This window comes from Dunckerocampus dactyliophorus, chromosome 11 (assembly GCF_027744805.1).
Source record: "Dunckerocampus dactyliophorus isolate RoL2022-P2 chromosome 11, RoL_Ddac_1.1, whole genome shotgun sequence".
In the NCBI taxonomy this organism is placed as follows: domain Eukaryota; kingdom Metazoa; phylum Chordata; class Actinopteri; order Syngnathiformes; family Syngnathidae; genus Dunckerocampus; species Dunckerocampus dactyliophorus.
The window spans coordinates 13208487-13229214 of NC_072829.1; the positions used below are offsets into that span (position 1 = coordinate 13208487).

The 20728-nt window shown below is 39.7% G+C and overlaps 1 protein-coding gene across 1 annotated transcript in view; it reads left to right on the top strand.

Annotated features, from left to right (window-relative positions):
* Positions 1-20304, top strand: part of LOC129189766 (uncharacterized) — a 69261-nt gene extending 48957 nt beyond the window's left edge. The window contains exon 3 of the transcript XR_008572869.1: positions 18372-20304. The gene's annotated coding sequence lies outside the window, so the exon portion shown is untranslated. The remainder of the gene's footprint in view (positions 1-18371) is intronic.
* The last annotated feature ends 424 nt before the right edge of the window (positions 20305-20728 follow it).

Consider the following 20728-nt stretch of genomic DNA (forward strand, 5'->3'; position numbering starts at 1 on the left):
GGGGTCCACCCTGGACCCTGGACTGGTCCCGAGCCAATCATAGGGCACAAATAGACAAATAAGCATGCACACTCACATTCATACCTACGGACAATTTAAATTCTCCAATTAACCTAACATGCATGTTTTTGGAACCGGAGTACCTGGAGAAAACCCACACACGCACAGGGAGAATATGCAAACTCCGATTCGAACTTCCTGATCGCCTGACTGTGTGGCCATCATGCTAACCACACGGCCACCGTGCGGCCTGGTTCCAGACCTGACCGTGACAAATACATTTCCATGAAGTAGGATTCCTACTGCATACTGTAAATGGAATATTTTCATAGTTATGGCATAGAAAAGCTGTTTACACCTTTCTAAATACGCATAACATTATTAGAGTCCTCTATACATGAAATAACACCCTAGTCACTTTTACACTCGTGTTACTAGGGGCGGGTATGTTTCACATTTGAACCAATACAGTACCAGTCAGCCATACCAATTTTCAACATTTTTGTGTCTTTATGTGGCCATAAATGTTAATTTACTATTTTAATATTTTTTGTCAATGTAAGATATATATCTCTCGATATTTAAACTTTAACAAATATATGAAAACAATATCCAACTGTTGTGATTGACGGGTCAATAATCGGCTGGGTCGATTATCAACTATGACATTTGGCATTTTGACACATATCGGCATTTGTTGTAAATTATTTTAAAAGATCAATGGTATGAGAAGTTTCCTCGGATGCATCACTCCTGCTGACAAGACGGCAGAGCAGAGACAGAAAGAAGCATATAAATGTAAGTAATTTTGGATAATTATTGATTTATTTATTCATAGTGATGCCAGTCATGTTTTATTAGCTATTAGCTAAGTAAATATTCGCCATGTTTTAAATTGTTGGTTGTCGCTAGTTAGGACTGGCCAGCTAATATCTAACTTCACTGTAATCTACTGCATTTCAAAATGATTAGTGATGATTAGTAATGCGTCTGTGTAGGCTCTCAGTCGTACAGGAGTTGTCCATCGAGGAAAAGGCTTCTTGAGACGTCATCTGTACTTCTGTGTAGAAGGTGTCGGACGTTTCGCTCCTCATCCGAAGAGCTTCGTCAGCAAACTAATAAGTGCTGGTAGCTTAGGCCTTAAATACAGTAAGAGTGGGCGGAATTGGTGTGCCAACACCCTCCTCCTATTGGTTCGTTACACTAAGCCTGGGCGGAGCAGTGGTATAATCCTATCCTGTTATTCACACCTACGATAAAAGGGAAGTGTCGCTCCCTGAATTGGGTAGCCAGTATCAGAGTCGTTCATACCCAATTCAGGGAGCGACACTTCCCTTTTATCGTAGGTGTGAATAACAGGATAGGATTATACCACTGCTCCGCCCAGGCTTAGTGTAACGAACCAATAGGAGGAGGGTGTTGGCACACCAATTCCGCCCACTCTTACTGTATTTAAGGCCTAAGCTACCAGCACTTATTAGTTTGCTGACGAAGCTCTTCGGATGAGGAGCGAAACGTCCGACACCTTCTACACAGAAGTACAGATGACGTCTCAAGAAGCCTTTTCCTCGATGATTAGTAATGATTAGATAGTTACTACATTAGCCTGTTTATTGTAAGTTGGATATTAAAATCTCTAACTAGGTCACGGGGCTCTTGTAGAAACAATTTTATTGAGCTGTACTGTGAAGTTTGTGTTTTATATTAACTGTCTAATGGGCACCACACACGGGAGGCGACGTCGCCTATAGACCATTCATTTTTAGCGGACCCTGCACACCAGGGCGATTATCCAAGTCACCGTCCAGCCAAGCGACGAGCAAAATTCGTGCGTGTTAAATTTCGTGCTCGTGCATGTCATCGTGCACACACTGGCTTGCGACGCGATCCCAGAAAGTTGAAAAATTTTCAACTTTTCATCGCTGTCACCCAGACGAGGACCAATCAGCGGGAGCTTCATTGATCGACCAATGAGCAGACAGGATGCAAATCAGTACACTCTGGCAGGTAAACATGGAGGAAAAAATTTAAATCTGCCATGTCAGATTTTCCGGAGCTATTTGCCTTTTCTAAAAAAGAATATAGAGATATTACAAAAAAAAGCAGTGGCATGGGAACTCGTTGGCAGTTAAGTTTACATTAATTTACATGGACATTTATGTAAGTTTATCTTCAATACCAGCAAGAGTACTCGATGACCACCAGCCGCTTTTCCTCCTCTGAACTACATTGGTACCCCCAAATTCCTTCCACATCTGACAGCCAATCAAAACCGTGGGAGACTGGTAATTCGCTCTGGATGTGAGAACATCGCTGGTCACAGCCGCTTGTCGCCTCCCATGTGCAGGGTTTGCTACACTATGGCGATAAGTTTTGCCAATCGCAGTTGTTTGTCGCCTCCCGTGTGTGGCGCTCATAATCAATCATGTAATGCAGTACATCGTAGTAAAGTCTGTTTGCTGTGAATTATAGCCACCGTAGTCCACCAACAATTATATTTTTATGGTATTCAGTATATAGTATTGATCCGGAATTGTCACTGAGCTCAGTAAAACATCTAAACAACATGGCCATATGTGGACAGCACACCAGATTGCCAAAGTTTATTTACCGTATTTTCCGGAGGATAAGTCACACTTTTTTTCGTGGTTTGGCTGGTCCTGCAACTTGTACTCTGGAGCAACTTACAGTATATATGTTTTTAGTGTATGTGTCATGTTACACTTCAATGCCCCTAAATCTGACTAATATGTTAGGCATCTGTGGCGTATGAGACAAGATGTTGCTGCCCGCTCTGAAATAAAGCCACCCAAACAAGAGATAAGTTCCTGTCTTTTTAGTTGATATATAAAAATATCACGGCGAGTATCTGTTACTCCTATCACTCCTGTACCACTGAAAATTTACAATGAAAACATCAACTTCAAGACAACTGAGGGGCTATCCACACGGAAACAGTGTGAGTGGGTGTGTATACAGGCAATACGAGAATGATGACGTCACCGACCCATCACTGCCTCGTCACCATCACATGACCAGAAGTAGGCTCCATAGTATGTGTCATTCCTGCAGGAGATGCTGCACACCAGAAGAGCACATTGCCACAAACCTCTGCAACACCACACAGCACTTCAGACCATTGCAGCGTCACATTATATTAAGCTGGAATCCCAGTATGATGAAGAAGACTTTTAAAAAATGCCATTCTGGACTTTCTTACAAAATAATCTGAGCGAGAACATCAAGGACAGAAGACAGAGGCCAAAACAGGGAGGTTTTAAAACCTTGAAATAATGGTTGGTAAGGTTTCTACATTTGTTAATGTTGTGTAGTGTTATTTCTATTTCATATGCATACTTTATACATTTTCTATTTTAATAAATGTTTTTACAGTGCTGGTTGTAAAGCTCTTCTTTATTAGTTTTTGTTGTTTGGCAATAAATGTCACATAAATGTTACAATAAATGTCAAATGTCACAATAAATGTTAGTAACAATGTTTATATGTGTTTGGGGCTAGGCTTTATAAGAGTGAAATAATGTAGAAAAGTATGCACCTTACTTTAACAATTTAATTGTGTCATTTCCCAACATCACAGCCAGAAAGCTGTGGGTGATTATGCAACGAGAATGAAGTGGCCTCCCATTTTAAGGGGTAAGACGGAGGGGAAGGGATAGGATTTGGGATTCAACTTTTACAAGCGAAGAAGCTCAGTAAAGCACATATATGTTTGGAAGGTACAATTCACAACTACTGGTAATGTTTCTCACTAAGTTTACATTCAGTCAATATTCGGGTTAAGGTCAATATTTCAGTTTCTGAAACATTCGGAATAACCGGTTTACATGCGTGACTTGGAAAAAAAACCCACAGACAACATCTCGACGCACGGAAAACGTCATGATGCAATCCGCGTCATTTACCCTTCTTTACGTATCGAGGCTTGTGTTTAGAGGTTGTCTGCTGTCTTCTTTTCATTGCTAGGTAAAGTGTTTGTTTTGTGCCAAGATTGAGCTGAACCCATGCCATTTAAAAATATCATACTACAGAGACATGCGTTTCCCTTTTTACATTTATGACCCAACCATGATATCAATTCATGAAAGTGATAAAAACAAATACCTTTATATAAAAAAAACAAAACTATTTTTCCCAGTGACTACAAAGGAGGAGCTGGATGAGGCCTTGGTGTCAAGGATTCTGGGACTTTGTCACAAAATTGCTCCAATGTACGTTTTACCAACAAGAAAGGTGCATGTGGTGAAATGGATAATATGAGTACCGTTGGAAAAAAATAGTAGTATAAAAGCTGTGATTGAGGACAAACACTACAAAGAGAAAGGCAAGGCCAAAGCTGAGGTGCAGAAGGTTCCTGCAGTGAGTTTGACTTAAAACAAGTTGAACGCGTTTTGCCTTTTTGTTTTGTCCAGATGAAAATATGAGCGGTCTACACTACTTGGTGTAGTGAAATTCCGCCCGTCTGAAAACCCCCCTCATCGATCAATACAGAATACAAATCCAACATCACATCTGGTGACTGATAGAGCACCCGACATGCCTGTGACAGGGAGCTGAAGCTGCACCAGGCCTTCGTTTCCATGGCTCATTCTCTAAACCTGTTAAAAAGGCTCCTGGACTGAGTCCAGCATTGTCAGTCCTCCAAATGTGAAAAGGCAAGGAGGCTGTTGGGTTATTTCAAAAGCAGCATGTTGGAGATGAAATTCTCCGCAGCCTACTAAAGGTCAAAAAGACCACTTTAGAAAATTAATTAAGCCAATTTCACCTCCCCTTATGTGTTCTTTCATCTCCAATTATGAAAAAGAATAAATCTCACACACTGGTATTGGATTTACAAAATGTACTGAAAAATAAGTCAGACAGAATAATTTCACATTCTTCGGATGTCCGTGCTCGCTGTCTCTCCTAACGTCCTCCTGTGGCTTCCTGAGCAGAAGGAGACCTCGATCACTAGTCCCCTCTGCCTTTTTATAATTGTTTTCCTCAGATCATCGATAACTCTATGCGGATTCTTTGACAAAGGTTGTGTGATGCCAGCAGGTGATCGTCGGAACTTTTGCTGACTCGTTGACACTTTTCTTGCACAAATAACACATACTTCTCCCCGTCTTTCTCAAGGTCTAACTTGGACTATGTTTTGGTACCCATATCTGGCTGCTAGTGCTGGCTGGTACAAGTTATACATTGTTATCTTTGTGTTCCTTCTCCCCTTTCAGCTACTTAAACAGTTTATTAAAGCATTATTTCTATAAACTACTTGTAATCACTCACTCAATTAATAGATTAATCGGTAAAACAGTTACATTTATTCCGTACTTATGTTAAGGCGCTCAGTTAATAATTCAATGCAAACAGTTACTCTAAAATCTACTTGTAATAAAAATTTACTCACTCAGCTAACAAGTTAATAAAACAATTTTATCCTACAAGCGCTACTGAAAAAGTTAATGGAAGCGGCTTTGAACATTTTTAGACTGACCTCTGATGAGTACAATAATCTGTCCTAGCTCAGTTCATGAAAGCACCATGGATCTGTTGGAAGAAAAGAAAGACTGAAAAGTGGTGCCATTTTCACAACGGTTGAAAACATGATCTGGGAAGAGGCAGCAAAGGCAACAAAAAATAAAAGCTCCACAAGGGGTCGAGGGCTAAGAGACAGGAAGGACTTTCAGTGTTAGTGCAGATCTGCCAACATGTACAAATGCATCAGAACTCAACATGCGATTAGACTCTTGAATACGCTTGTATGCTTCACAGCTCTCCATTTTTTTTGCATTTTCCTGGTTTCAGTTTTGAGTTCAGTCTGTACAGTACAGAACAATAAATAGATATTATCAGTTTGTCAATGGGGGGGCTGAAAACATTTCTATCTCCAAGGGAGGGCATGACAGAAATAATTGAGAACCACTGCTTTAGCCCAGCAAAAAGCAGATGCAGTGCAAATATACGGTCAAAATGATTAGCCCCTAAGGAACTTCTGAACATTTCTCTATAATACTGCTCAGTTTGCAATATTCAAAACATTTTATATAGTAAAGCATTCATTACTGATATGGCCCCATTTTGGTACACATTTAAATATAAAATCAATTTTCTCGATGCTCTAGAGTTGCTCCTAAATCTTGTTAAAAAGTGATATCATCATGCCAAAAATACAAAGAAATCAGTCTGGACCTCAGACTGAAGATAACAGATGATCATCTTAAGGGGAAAGGATACCATAATTTCCAGACAATAAAGCGTACTGGTATGTAAGCCAACACCAACTAAATTTAAAGACAAAAAACGATGTTTACATATGTAGGCCACACCTGTCTGTAAGCCGCAGGTGTCCCAATTGTAACATGCGATATTTAGTACTCAGAAAGATGTTACACAGATATATTTTGATTAAATGAATGCCTTTTTTTTCCAAACAGCGCCGAACAGTGCATGTAACATGACCAATTAAACTGTAGCCTACCAGAGAAGTCATTCATCGCCGTTCTCCCCCGGGGAACTAAAACCACTAAAGTCGTCTTCTTCAGCATCACAATTGATGTAGGCAACCCGTGCATCCCACTGATGGCTAGTGGCTCTCAAGTGAGGATCATTTTTGACAACTGGTATACGGAACATTTGTCACACATCCTTTTGAACTCTGTGACCGGTGTAGCCACCTGGGGCTTGAACGCATCCGAGAGCAGTTACTACCCATATAAAGGCTATATCCAAATTGACTTGGAGGTGCATAAAAAGTCAAGGTCAAGTAAAGTCACATCCACACCTGTCCTCACCCTCATTCCGGAACAATCCCTCTCCTGATCAGCACAAACGTCCACTGAATCCAACCCCTGTACTCCAACTACAAGGGAGGGAAGAATGTTACCTGTGCTAAAGTTCAAGTACAAGAGGTAAGTTGCTTACAGACTACATCGGTGGCCGGCGACAAGTGAACTGGACCTGATCCTCTCATCATTCTGCCCAGGACTGAGCTGTCTGCCAAGATGCATTGGGGACAGCATCCTCATTACAGAACATGTTCTCTCACCTGCCTTTCCTCCAAGTGTACTAGTCCAGTCAACAGTGTCATTCTCAAAGAGAGCCGGATACTGGTTTTAAACGAATATCCGTTTCAGACTTAAAGGGATAGTTTGTTTTTTGTTTACATAAAGTTGTATGACATCCATATCAGCGGTGGACTATATCAACAGTGACTTATCCCCACCCCTCCGGTTCTGCGAGTCCAGTTCTGGTCGGATTTCCATGATGAGGAACGTAGTTCTGCTTAGTTTCTGGGTCATTTAAGTAAGATGCGAGCGTCTTCATCACATACTGAAATAGTGTACAGATTTAGGCCCGACCCGCCCCACCCAAGTTAAACCACAGCCACTTCCGGTTTATACCCCGCCCACTCAGAGTATAGATACAAATACAAATAATTGAGATGGGTGAACAGATACAGATGCAGATAGTGGTGTACTCACTCATCCCTAATATACAGGTTTTCTATGCTTAACTACTAAAATATTTGTATTGCTATAATACATATTTATGCATAATATACGTACATTTATAAATAAGGAATCCTACTTCACATAAATACTTCACCGTCGGGTCTGGCACCAATTAACCGCCAAACAAAGGATGATTGTATATCTAAATATTGTGAGATATCATCAATATATGAATAGTAGTGGGCAATCTGACAAATATGTGGGCCAAATAACTTTCTTGTTGGAGTTAAAAAAATATATAACTCCTGTGTTTAAGTACAAATCTTAATATTGTAGCATTGGAGGGAGTGGCTGCTGGATTACCCAACATGTCTTGTGGGCACTCTGCACATACTGTAGTCATTAAAGTTTGTTCGTTGTTAGCGCTTAGCGATTTAAGTGTCATTAAGTTACGTGTTAACTTGCTGTGGATGTGTTTCTTGTTTTTTGTCGCACTGTAAGTAAGACTGTCGGCCTTTTTTTTTTTTACCTTTGCCACTTCCATGTACGCTGTGTTGGCAGGCTTGCTGAGCTCTGTTGGCTATTTCTTGTTTCAGAATAAAAAAAAGTAAACTTCCTTGAGTAAGTTCCTGTGCAACTCTAGATTGCTGCAATATGACGCCTGGTAAAAATGACGAGATGATTGTTTTTATTTATTGCCTCACCGAATATTACAGTAACATTACTGACACCTGGTGACCAGTGTACAATACTACATATCACGTCTTTGAATGTGTCTTCTGAATGCCTTATTTGTGTATTTTACTCGATTTTGCCATTTTAGGTTTGAAAATGCTTAATTTAGGCAAAAAAGTAACATTTATAAGCATATATTTTGACTAACAATAGGTCAGAGTCAACCACAAAACGGCATAACTTACTAATTATTTTGAAAAATGTGATCAAGTGAAGCCACGGAATTCAAAACGTAAAGTGGCGAGGGGTTATTTCTTTAAAAAAATTTTGAATGCAGACGTTGCACAATTGTTATTATTTCTTCAAAAATAGTAATTTATGCAGTGTGAAAACCAAATTGGCATTTAATTTTGTTTTCCTTCTAATGGCAGGACATTTCCATGGATAACTTATCTGAACCTCACAGACCAAGGGGGTATTCTGCGAAGTGAGTTTAGTGGGTTAGGAAGCTGGGTTGAGTGGAAAGCCGGACTTGTGTGTGCAGCGAAGGTATCTCTCTTTTAAAGCACCTGTATCGCTACGGTAACTTAGGCTAAACTCATAGCCTGGTCGGGACGAGGTTTTGTTTTGAAATATTAATCATTCATGTCACAGGAGTCCTTGCGTGAGTACTAAGCCTGTTAGTCTTCTTATATTACTATATTTGCTGGAGGAACAAACACTCTGAGGCATCAATCAACTGCATTAAAACACTTGTTTTATTCTAAAACGGGAAAAAAAAATGTTAAAAGTCGCCACAAAACACATAACACACAAAACACTGCCATCTAGTGGTGACAACGAGATAAAATAGATTAAAATATTTAATGAATTTATGACATCAAAAACGAAATTTTGTTGCTCCAATGTATTTATTTTTAAAATGGATAAGTGTTAATATGTCAAAGTTGTGCAATGTTGAACGTTGATAAATGAAAAGACTAGTAGGGTATAGTTTTTATAATAATCAGTGTTAACTTGCGCATTCACAGGCTGCATGCTGGCATGCCAGCGGTCCTCCCTCGCTGTATTGGCGGCGACAGTGTTGCTTTTCGCAGTCATAATCCTCTGGGAACTCCTCATACCGCTCCATAATAATTACGTACTCGTTGTTTGTAAAATACACTGGCTGGGATCGCTTTACTTTTCAGTGGAAGTAGAATAATATGACGTCAAACGCCCCCTTTCATGTGAATGCGTACTTAGCACGAAGGCAAAAACTTGACAAAGTAAGTTGATAACCGTCGTTGCAGGACAAATAAAGTCTGATTGCGGATGTTAGGTTTTGTCGAGTTGCATCTTGAGCACAAAGCCTGGGTTTGTGGAGACGCTTTCGTCATAAACTCCCACCCCCAAGTCCCAATAAAAGCCAGACTTGCAAGCTAATTGAATCCATTCATAACAAATTTGTTCTCAACTTTTACATATAACGCTTATTATAAAGTCTTTTTTTTTTGACTTGATAACCTTTGTTATGTAATTATGAATGTTCACTTTGACATATTTTTGTCCCCAGTTCGACAATGAATCATTAATTTTAATGTGCAAAAACTCTGTTAGTGTTCAAAGGTTGTTTCTTTTAAAAAAGGTAGATTAGTTTATAATTAGCCTTTGTTCATGAAACGCCAGTAATTCTGGGATGAAGGTTAACATGATAATTGCAGTAAAATGCTAATCGAGTAAAACTAATCTTCTTTCACATTGAGAGGCCTCATAGGCCCTGGAGTTGTATGCAAGGTATTGGGCATCTATCATTGCTTACCTTATACAACATTATTCTTGCACAGTGAGGTACACAGGGAAAAAATAAGTACATAGGAAAGATGATTGTATGGGAAAGTGGGAGAAACCTTGAGTTTGGTTAAAAGCTAAACTATAGCAATAATAAGAGAGGTACATATCACTGCATTATATTACAATTCATATTTAAATGATCATTACAATGTTTTGGGATTAAGAAAAAAACTAAAATTATTTAGATATGGTGAATGACATTATTAATTTAGCAAGTAAGCCTGCATGAAGGACCACGTCCATGGACACTCAACCAATTTAGGCAGTACTATGTATGTCTGCATAAATGAATGCCACAGGGTTGAGCCCTGGAATATGCCTGGCAATGGCATAACCAAGCAATTACTTCTGTTATATATTTGCTGGTGTTCCTTGAAAACTGCACCTCATAAATGATGCCAAGCTTTAGTTGTTGGATGCATAGATAGATAGATAACCTTTTATTGTCTGTCACAGAACAGAAATTAATCTTTGACACACTCTAAAAATACACATATTGGATCGAAACATAATTCCCATCACGAGCTAAACGGAAATTCACTTTTCACGATCGAGTCTGGAACCAATTAACCACAATAAACGAAGGATTACTGCATTTGTTAATTTCAGTTTTTTAAGTGGTGATGGTAGAGGAGATGAAAGATGTTTAGGATATGTTCTTTCGACAAGTGGGACTTTAAAATGGTGACCTGATGGTAGCAGTTGGAATGATTGGTGCAGGGGGTGTGTGGGGTTCAGGCCCATTTTCACTTATTTAGTGGCCCATTGTTTATTGTTGAAATACAGGGTTATTTACTTGGTGGGAATGCGTGTATCCTTACATAACAAGATGTACAGTAGGATGTCGTTACATCAGTCAATGCAGAGTCATCTCCATCCAGAAAGCACAAGTCCCAGTCGGTCAGCCTAAAACACCTCCTCAGTCTCTCAGTGGCCCTGATTGTTTTTGAAACAAGTGCATCAGTTTTGAGTTGAGATCTGCACTTAACAGAATAACAAAATCATTATGATGTGATCTACCAAATAAAGGCTAGATTTTGATAGATATGCATTTGGTATATTACCATTACACAGGTCCAGTATATTTTGCATCCCTGTTGGGACTGTAAAATATTGCTTTAGATTGTCACATCTGTTAAAATCCCCAAACAAAAATACTGGTTGGTCACCAGTCCTATTGGCAACTCTGTTGCGCCCAGTCTGCTATACGCCAGTGAATTTCGGAACATAAACTAAAATTGCAGTGATTTAGGACAATTTGTGAGAAAGGTAATATGGTCTGAATGACACGACCATCAGTTCGTAGTGCTTGTTGCTCTCAGTCCTAAGCCCATTTCTTGTTTACGGTCATGCAGAGCCCACACCAATGGACTTCCTTGTTTTGGCTGCATCCCGATCAAAACATATTATATTAAACCCATCCAGATCATAGACTATGTCCTCAGAAAGCCATCTTTCTGTAAAATAGAACTGATTTGCCAATAATCCCACCTGACAAATGTAGAAAGCTGGTCCGCCATGCCCTTGAGCGATCGGACATTTGAAATACCACTTCCTTTCTCTGATATTTGTTTTCCACTTGCAAAGAAGCTCTGGAGGAATGTGATCTATGTGGCTGGGTAGTGTCGGTTATGGCTCCAGGTAGGTGCTGCTCAGCTCCAGCAGGTAACCACGTGCATAGGTAATTCTCACTGTGGTGGCGATGAATGGTGTTGCCAGGGCCAAACATTGTTCACTGACTTGGTATAGGCTTGCGATACTGCAAGTCACATGAAACACTGCTGTCATCAACATCCTGCTAGTCATGAATCACACACTAAAATACGGTGTCAAACCTTTTTCCACCCAGGGCCACATATTAAAAAACATAAAAGGAAGAGCCGCTTTGATGCAGTATTTTGTAAAGCAACACATGTAGCTATGCTAAGAAGTTGCATATAGTTCAAGAAAAAATTGCATCTCAGCTTTGTGATATACTGTACATGAAAAAGCGTATAATTATTATGAACTTCAGTCTTTGCTGTTTTTTTCCCCATCATTTTAATTAACTCAACTTTCGTCTTAAATACTCTTCATAAATTTTCTTTTAATATTATGATTTTATTTCCATAATATTATAACTTACCCCCATGTAATTTTCAAAAAATTAAAACATTAGTTTGTTCTCATAATATTACAAATTGACAAAATAACACATTTAATTTTAATATTTCAACTAAAATGATTATTTTTCCTCATAATATTACTTTATTTTATTCCCATAAAATTGCAACTCGACCATAAGGCGCACCGTATTAAAAGGCGTAGTCTCAGTTACGGGTGCTATATTCTGTATTTAACACATACACAAGGCACACCGTATTATTGGGGGCTGGCATGGTCAAACATACGGGTGCTCAAGAGTCAGTGAGGAAGCGAGTGTGCTTTATTTCTTTGGGCAGATTAAAAACAGAGCTCTCATTGAGCTTATTAAACCAACTGGAAATCGTGGAAGGTCATCACCCAGCACAACAGTCTGCACAACAGGTGCACAACTAAAAACATCACACAGCAATTCAGCAGATAGACAAAAACAGGCAAGACACTACCGCAATTTGTGCAGAACAATAACTAACAGCTATGTAGCTCAAACATGTAACACGCTGGGGAACAGGACGTGATCCCAGCGACGCTACAATGTTAGCATGCATGCACGCTAAAACACGCTAGCATGCATGCTATGTTTTTAAAAAGGCAGCAGGAGTTCCGTTGTACTTCATTGGAGTATTTAACAATGTACTCACGTTATTTTTGACATCCACAAATCCATCAAAGTCCTCATCTTCTGTATCACAAATGAACAGCTGGGCAAGTTCTCCATCAAACACGCCAGGTTCCCTCTCGTCATTGTCAGAGTCAGTCTTGTTGCCGTGCGGCTCCTCAGAAATGATGCCGGCTTTTGCGAAAGCTCGAACAACAGTGCAAGCAGACACGTTAGCCCAAGCATCCACAATCCATTCACAAATTGTGGCGTAACTCGCACGGCGCTGCCTCCCAGTCTTAGTAAAGCTGTGTTTGCCATCTGTCATCCATCGCACCCACACCACTCGCAACTTCACTTTAAACGCCCTGTTTACACCGATGTCCAGCGGTTGGAGTTCCTTCATCAAGCCTCCCGGAATGATGGCAAGCTCCGAGTTCATTTGCTGCACTTGGTTTTTCACAGCGGCTGTGAGATGGGAGCGCATGGAGTCACAGATCAACCGGGACAGTGACGCATGGAAAAAAAAAAACATCCGGTCTCTTTCCGTACACCTCACTCAGCCACTCAGACGTTTTCTCCTCGTCCATCCAGCCCTTTTGATTTGCCCTAGTGATGACTCCGGCTGGAAACTTTTCTTTAGGCAGCGTCTTCCTCTTAAAATCATAAGTGACAGTTTCTGTCCATTACTATGGCAACCAAGCACAACAGTAAAACCTGACTTCTCGTGGCCCGTTGTGTGTATCGCTACCGTACTGGTCCCCTTCTACTCTACAGTGTGGTTCACCGGGATGTCGAAAGTGAGCGGCACATCATCCATGTTCGTGATGTGGTTGGGCTGGATGTGTTTGTCGGCAATTTTTTTTATTGCAGTAGAAGCAGAAGGTTGTCAGCTTTTCCTTGTAATCCGCCAGAAGCTGCTGCGCCATGGTAGTCCTTGCCCGGATGGGTAGATGGCGCCGTTTTGTTGATCTTGAATCTTGCGACTGCTCCATTCCCATGTTCCTCCTCGTAACTGATAGTTTTCAGTTTAAACTGTGCTTTATAAGCCTGTTTCTTTGTAGGTGCCATTTTCGATGGTCCTAAGCCAAACCGATGTTGTTTTGCACAATGCACATACTGGCACTATATACTACCTACCTAGGGCGTGCCTTTAGCGTCCTCTTTCACGCCCACCCTTCCTACTCTAACGTCCACATGCATGTCCACATAACATCCTCAGTCACGTCCGCCTTTGCTCTGCTGTCCTCAGTCAGGTCCGCCTTTCCTCTATATAAGCAGCATGTCGGCAGGAAATGCTTCCAGTCAGTCAAGCGGAGCGCTCATCAAAGTCACACAACAACATTAACAGATTTTGGAATTCGGTGCACACATAAGGCGCTCCGCATTATAAGGTGCCCTGTCCATTTTGGAGAAAATGTAAGACTTTTAAATGCGCCTTATGGTCGTGAAAATACGGTATTTCAACTTTCTTGTAAATTTTCTTCTCGTAATTATAATGTTTTTTCCAAAATATTTTGACTTTATTCCCATAACATTGTAACTTTTACTGCAACCTAATTTTCCCAAAATTGAAAAAAATAACCTCTTTTTAATATTTCAACTTCATGCTACTAAAATGACATTATTTGTCCTCATAAGATGAAAATGTTATCCTCAGAAATGTATGACTTTTCTCGTTAGATTACGTTTTTCTCTTACAATTTTGACTTTGTTGTGAAATTCCTGCTGATTTTTCCATTTCTGTTTTTTTTTTTTTTTTTTTTTAGTTTTCATCTTTACGCATATTTTTAGAATGTGCCGCAGGCCAATAAAAAAAACTGTGGGCCACAAATGGCCCCCAAGTTGCACTATGGACACCTCTGCACTAAAATAAAAAAATATATATGTATATATATATCTAAAAGACAAGGCCATGTCAATGTCACTCATGATTAGACCATTACATGACCATTCAAGTTAATTCAAAGTGCTTTACAGAAAAGAAGGGTAAATATACTTCATGAAATAATTCAGTAAAACTTAAAATCATTCTAAAATCATTATATACAATTCCATAATTTATTTCATAAAACCAAAAAAATTTAAATGAAGAGTGCAGATTAAAAACTTTCAGTTGTCATATGCACAGTTGAATAGAGGTGTTTTCAGCCTGGATTTGAACATTGCAAGTTGAGGATTGCCGCACATCTTCTGGAGGATTTTGGCAGCATAAAACCAAAACGCAGTCTCACCATGTTTAGTCCTGACTCTGGGCACTTGCAGGAGACCACTGCCTGAGCTTCTCAGAGCCCGAGATGGTTTATATGGCTCGAACATGTCAGACATGAACTTTGACGCAAGAACATGTAAAACACAAGCAGAGCTGTTTTAAAGTCTAAAGTTGACAGAAAGCCAGTGCAGAGACCTGGACTATCCATCAATCCCTCCATTTTCTATGCTGCTTATCCTAATGAGGGTCACAGGTATGCTGGAGCCTATCTCAGCTGACTTCGGGCGAGAGGCAGGGGGCCCCTTGGACTGCCCAACGGAGATTCGAACCCAGGTCTTCCCAATCTCCTGACTGTGTGGCCAACATGCTAACCACTCAGCCACCGTGCTGCCCAGTACTGGACTAATATGGTCATATTTCCTGGTTCTAGTCAGGACTCGGGCAGCAGCGTTTTGGATGTGCTGCAGCAGTTTTGCAGCTCATTTAGAGAGCCCGGTGAGAAGGCCGTTACAGTAGAATAGCCTGCTGGTCACAAAGGCATGGATTAGTCTCTCTAAATCTGGCTTAGACACTATTCCCTTGATCTTGGTGATGTTTTTTAGGTGGTAAAAAAGCCGATGATGTTATTGATTTACTGTGACTGTTTAAGTTCACATCTGAGTCCATTATCATCCCTGCATTTCTAACCTGCTGATTAGGTTTTAGAGAAAGACTCTCAAGGTGGCTAATAACACTTTCTCATTGAAGACAATGACTTCAGTTTTGTCTAAGTTTAGCTGTAGAAAGTTGTTTTGCATTCACACACGGATTTTTACGATGCAGTGACAAAGTAAATCTACAGGACCATGTTCACCTGCCGTCAGTGACACGTAGAGGTGAGTGTCGTCTGCATACAGTAGTTGTGGCAGGACACATTGCAGTTGCGTATTAGCTGGCCTAAAGGCAGCATGAACAGATTGAACAATAGGGGTCCCAGGTTTGACCCCTGGAGAACCCCACAGGTTATAGCCTTTTGGTCTGAGACACATTTATCAATTCCAACAAAGTACTGACTGTCCTCCAAATAGGACTTGAACCAGTTTAGAGCAGCACCAGAGATTCCGACCGTTTTCTAGCCTCTGTAATAAGATCAAATGGTCAACTGTGTCAAAGGCAGCGCTCAGGTCTAGCAGAACTAAAAGTGAGACTTTGCCTGCATCTGTGTACAGACGGATATCATTTTTCTCCTTAATCAGAGCTGTCTCAGAGCTGTCTAAAGCCTGATTGGAAAGTATCAAACACATTGTTAGAGAGGAGATCGTTAGTAAGCTGTTGGTATATAACCTTTTCTACTGTAAGACTTTTCCCAAGAATGGCCGGTTTGATATGGGCCGATAGTTGTTGCATCAAGACTGTTCTTCTTCAGAAGAGGCTTAATGACAGCAGTTCTTAAGGCCTTTGGAAATGTTTCAGTCTGAAGTGAGATGTTAACTAGATAAGTGAGTTGTGGTAGCAAACTGATCAGTATAGACTTTGGAAATCTTGTGGGTAACTCATCAAGGCACTACGTTGATGGACTCAGACTGCAGATGATTTCTTCGACCGTTTTGTCAATGACAGGTGTGAAATGCGTCAGCTTGAGCTATCGAGCTGGCTGTAGAATAATTATTTATGTTGTGAAAATGTTTCAATTTTTTATACCTTGAACTTTTCCAAGAAAGAATATTGCAAGCCCACTGCACTTAGATGTACAAAGGAGTTGTAAGGGCAGTGAAACTGGAGGGTTTGTTAATCTGTTAATTGTAGCAAACAGTAGTGTTACTACAGTTGGTAATGATTTCAGAAAAATAACTCTCGTTCTACTCAAGGTTTGGTTGAAAGCATGTAGCTTTGGCTTGCGCCATTCCCTTTTCTGTACTGTGACTCTTCTTTTCTCCATGGTGCCTTTTGCCAACTTTTAACAAGTCTAGCTTTGACAGGGGCAACAGTGTCCAAAACATTTATAACACTTGATGTATAGCAGCTCAACAGATCATCAACATTAGAACATGAGGAGTTTTGAAACCTAATCCTTCAAACCTAATTCCATCATACTCAATAATAATGTCAGTCAAGGACTGCAAGGTGTGTTGGCCCTGGAGTTGCAAAGCATGCTAAATCAAAAACAAGTGATTCGGCCATGACTTTCACTTGCAAACCTTTTAAACAAGCTATACTCGTGGAGCTCCCCCCCCCCCGCCAATTGTACTGTGGACTTTTTAACAGTTAAATTTAGGTATGTGTTGTAGCTATTGGGGTTCTCGAAGCCTTTTATCACTGGAATTATTGTCCCATCTGTGAAGAGTGGCAACTGTCTTGAAAACATTCTGTTGTGTTTCCTGTTTGGCCCAGTGAAGCGGTGTTAACAAACTCTTGGAAGACCAGCAATCTGCTACACTTTATTAGTTTTACAAAGATGATCACATTTACTCATGAGCAATCAATCAAATGAACTTGCTGCTACTTAATTGGGGTTGCCTGGCTCAGGTGTCCTCAGCAAGGACCCCCATTTGCTCCCAAGTCATCAGTCTGTAAACAAGCTAACAACTCCACTTCCTTTTAGCTGGTAAATGCCGGATCTTGACAGTCGTCTCATCAAATGTCAAAAATAACTTGCATCGCAGCCACAAGGTCCTTTTGGAATGTTATTAAAAGTCTGTTTCATTTGCATATTATTAATATTCAATAGCTAACGTGTCACTTTCGGCTGAAGTCCATGCGTGTGCACACTTAGTGCATGTTAGATATAAGATAAGTATATGGTAGGTATAACAGTAATCACAAACTTATGACAACTTGATAAACAAGGGGTGTCCACAGTTTTTCCAGCAAAGGCCACATTCTGAAAAATTAAAGGATGCTTTATTTTCATAAGATAACTTTTTCTGCAATCAAATTTTCCAGAAAATACAACTTTATTCATTGTTTTGTTTTCCATAATATTACAATTAAAAAAATCACATCTGTTAATATTTCAACTTCATACTATTTTGTTTTTCCTTATAATATTACTGTTGTGGAATATTGAGAAGCACAACAAGACACATCTGCAGTTTAGGGACAAGGGCCACCTCGTCCATTGAGTTCGTCCTTAAATAGACCCAGTGAACATTAACAATGATGTGGATTACCAGAACTCTGTCCTTATTTGGAAAGGTTTTCGGACTGCATGCAGTTATTTTTGGCAGGACATTTTGGAACCGGGTAACATCTGGAGAACATTTTGTGTAAGTCAGGTCACGTTGACGACCCTAAGTCACGTAGCCCTTATAAGTCCAGTTGCCGTTCACAAAAGAGCGAGTCATCTGGAGTTACAATATTACGTTATTCTTGTAAACTTTCTTTCGTTACATCAGAACTTTTTTCTTTTAATATTTTTACTTTATTCTTGCAAAATTACTGCCAATTTTACCATTTATGCTTTTGTTGTTGTTTTTAGATTTTGTCATGAGCTGTGGTGCTGCTTTGCTGCCCTCTGGTTGTTGCAGCTCACCCGCCGACCCGTGGGAGGAGCTCATGCACACCTGATTGTAATTATCTCCTGGACTCTTTAGACCCTGCTTTGCTTTGCTTTGGCTGCACTCCTGATTCCTGCTCTCATTGCCTTGTTATTCCTTTGTACCCTAGCTCTCTGGTCTTCCCTTTTTTGTATTAGTAAGTACCTGTATTTCCCTGCTTGCGGTGTTGTGGCAGTGTTTTTTTTTGTTGCACTTGGCATTTTTGATATTGCTTGGTTTTCAGTAGCTATTTCTGTTCCTGTCATTTTTTCCTGCTAGTTTTTCAGCAGTGTTTTTTGTTAGCCTTGTATTTTTTGCTCCTGCTATTTCCGTATACGCGGCGTCTTTGGTTATTTCTTTTTGTTGTATATTTTTCCGGCGGCTAGACCCGGAGTTTATGTTGTACTTTTTACCTGTTGGCATTTTTGTTCTTGTTATACTTTTTGTGAACTTAAAACATTTTTCTTACACGGACACTTGTCTCTCTGCATCTTGGGATCCTAATTATCGGCTACACGCTGCCCATGACAGTTTCATTGTTAAATTATATTTTTAAAATGTGCCGCAGGCCCATAAAAAACAGCTGAGGGCCACAAATGGCCCCCAGGCTGCACTTTGGACACCCGTAAGTTAACCTGTTACTACACATTTTTGCCTTATGTCCACACTCATGTTTATATTATTGAAAATAAACGTGAAAAGTTTTTTTGCTCATTGCAAACGATGCGGCCACCGTCACAGCACTATTTTCACACTCTCCTACTGTACTATTACGCTGTATTTGTGCTGTACAAAATGTGATTTCTTTTCAGACATGCTGCATCCATGAGCAGGGATGTGCTTTGCTCCCCCTCCTCCTCACAGAATTTTTAAATGTAACAGCCAATTAATTTTTTTTTTTTTACATCTGAAAATGGACAGATTCAAGTTTTCACAGTTAAATATCACTGTCCATCTCGCTCTTCCGGACTCTGCCATCTCCAGCGGGGATTCCTGCATCAGGTCTGGCAGGCCATCAGACATTGACACATTAACCGTCCAGCTGTCAGACAAAGAGAACAAAACTTTTAACAGTGAAAGCTCTCAATGTGTGCTACAACTACAAATGAATTTCTATACATTTTCGAGTTGTATCTCACCAGTACTGTTATAATACTGCATGTGTGTACATCTACCACTAAAACGTTAAACTAAACAATGAGGTTCAAATTTTTTAATCTTACATGTTTTATGTTCATTCTGGCAGAATACCACTTGCATCTACTAGTAGCTAATGTAACGGCTGTGTCAAAAATAACGATAATACAATGCTCACTTTTGCTGAGATTTGAATGTAACAATGCAATGGTTTGTTAAACTGTATTGCAAAGCATTGCTATGGGTGTTGTTTACAATGGTAAACATACTAGGGTACTAATATACTCACGCACAATACTCACAGTTTACCATATTCCTTTGTTTATTGTGGTTATTTGGTTCCAGAAACCGACTGTTATGGTTATGGTTTAAATTCTTGTATATCGCTAATGTTTGATAGCAAATGCTAAATTGATGTAATACATGAACTTTGTACCCTAATGGACGTTAAATGGCTAATTTGACTGACATATTACCAGTACTCAGGTTATGTACACAACTATTGAGGAGTTATGTGTAATTATCTTTATTTCCATATTGAAGTGAATTATGAACGCAACTATTACCTGTAAACTTTGAAAATGTGAATGTGAAATACTAATCATTAATATTTACAATAGAATTTCAGAGTTTACTGGTTACATTTTGTATATGTTATATGTTTTATAGAAAGAGGTAGATCATTTTGACTTGTACTTGCATGCTGAGAAAGTGCGTGCACTCCTGATATACATGTATAACGTACATAAATATGTACTCATATTTTTTTAATAAATATACATACATATACTTTCTATATTTATATTAGAAGGTAGATTGTTGGGACTTGGTCATTTTAAAAGTAGCTCGCAGGCTAAAAAAGTGTGAGCACCCCTGGCCTAAACCATCATCATCACTGACTTGTCATGAATTAAACTAATAACTGAGAGAAACAAAGTAGCTTTCAGCTATATTGTGTCCACTGTCCTGTTTATTTACAACTACTAACAGTGTTATAAATGTACGTTTTTATCACATATACCAGTCTTTGTCTTTGGAAAACCTAAACAATGAGAAATCTGGGCTTTTGGACTATTAGTCTATTAATGGCGGAACAGTGTGCCGAGTAGATCTTCACAATGCAATGTTTCTGGATTCTGCTTCCCATCATGGTGTCCATGTT